Here is a 2,156-nt window from a genome sequence, read left to right on the forward strand (position 1 = left end):
CTTTCTTTCTTTCTTTCTTTCTTTCTTTCTTTCTTTCTTTCTTTCTTCCTTTCTTTCTTTCTTTCTTTTTCTTTTCTTTTCTCTTTTAAACATTTCTTTCCTTATTTAGGGATAGCCACTACCAGTGCATGTAATAGCCCTAGGACAACTTGCAGAAATCAGTTCCCTCCTTTAACTATGTGGTTTCTGGTGATTAAATTCAAGTTGTTAAGCATAGCACCAAATTCTTTTAACTGCTGAGCAATCTCACCAGCCCTCCAAATACAATCTATCAGTAACAAAAGTTTTAAAGAAGAAAGCTTAATTAGAATGAAGCTTAATTTTGTTTCTACAGGCTGCTAACACATCTCCTAAACCCCATATCTAGCTGGATGACTTGGTAACTTCTTGTGAAGTCAGAAATAAGAATAAGTGCCCCCTCCCAAGGAGAAATAATAATAAGCCTTCTCCCAAGCCAGTTTGAACATTTAAAAAAGATAATCCACGTAAAATATTTAGCATAGAACCCCACACATCTTAAGTAGCTCATTAAACATTGGCTAATACTATTTAGGATACAAGTTTGCTTAGATCATTAGATTGTACTCTTAAGAATAAATTAAAAGCTTTACTTTAGAATGTATCTCCTTTCTCACAGAAACTAACCTAAAGACAGATATCTTAGATTTAAAGGATAAAGAGCTCAGAGAAGACATGGTAATCGCCATCACTGCTTTCCATATTCTCTTCTTTGAGAATCTTAATACCACCAAAGAAGTGTATCAGTGGGGCATCCCAAGGACAAAATAAAGGATAATTTTTTGAATCAAAAGTTCAAATCTTATTCAAGGCAAATGGTTGCTTTGGAGTTTCTCTTTATTAATGTCTTGGCCCCTCTCTAGGACTTTGCTACTTTCTTGATTGCTGTGAGAAAATATCTGAGAAAAGCCACTTAAGGAAATGTCCATTTTCCTTCACAGTTTGTGGGTAAAGTGTATCATGCAGTGTGAATTTCTTTAAAAATACAGAAATGTTATGTGACTATGTTTTTGTTTTAATCCCAGGTATGGGATATGGGGCTGCTTCAGATTGTCCATAACAACTGACTATTATTTGCCTAGTGCTCTAGCAGGGGCATGATTTTGCCAGCTGCAGACAGTTTCTACAAGTGTATGATAAATGTTAGAATCCCGAGAGGAGTTGTGGTGGCTGCTGCTGCTGTGGCTGCTGTGGCTGCTGTTGCCACTACTGCTGCTGTCCCTGCTGCTGCTGCTGCTGCTGCTGCTGCTGCTGCTGCTGCTGCTGCTGCTTGCTGGATTGCTGGTTGGAGATATCCTGATGACAAAGAGCAAACTCACCCCAAGGAACTCAACATACCTAATCAGCAGGAAGTAGTCTAATGATAGTGACAGCCCCTTTTCCCTCTAACCTTCTTTCTCTCTTCTACCTAGTGTTGGGGGGTTGGAAGGTATAGCGGTGGTATGGAGAGGTAGGAAAAAGAACTCAAAAAAGTAGCCCAAAAGTCCAGCTATACACAGGATCCAGAGTGGCTCTAGTTGAGGCAACAGAGCATGCGGCAGCTGGTGACACCATATTCAGAGTCAGGAAGCAGAAAGAAATAAATGCTGGTGTCAGCTCACTTTCTCACCCCCTCTGCCTTTCCAGTCCAGGAGCACGCCACTCTACTATGGTGTTATTGTACACTTTCAGGTGTCTTCCTTCCTTCCATGACTTCAACTTCCTCTCCGAAAACATCCTTACAGACTTATCTAGAGGTGTTTCCATGAAGATTCTAAATCCAGTCAAGATGACAATGATGATTATCAGTCATACTCTGTTATAGATACTTTAAGCACATGGTCTTGGACCACAGTTCTAACTTCATATAGTTCAGGTATTTATCACTGAATTTCAAGGCAAATCTATACTTTGGGACTACAGAATATACTGTGGATAGGTAGGTTGATCCCTTTGCTCAAAATGGTTTTAAATTCTGCTAGTTATACAGAATTGAAATATGTAGAATTATATTCCCCACTAATTATGCAAGTGTCCTTTAATTCCCAGTACAACCCAAAACTGGGCATGATAGTGTATGCTTATAATCCTAGCACTCTGGAGGTAAGGACAGGAGGACCAGAAGTTCAAGGTCATTTATGGTTCCAGAGAAAGTCTGA

This window comes from Psammomys obesus, unplaced genomic scaffold (assembly GCF_907164565.1).
Source record: "Psammomys obesus unplaced genomic scaffold, mPsaObe1.curated_primary_1811, whole genome shotgun sequence".
NCBI classification, from domain to species: domain Eukaryota; kingdom Metazoa; phylum Chordata; class Mammalia; order Rodentia; family Muridae; genus Psammomys; species Psammomys obesus.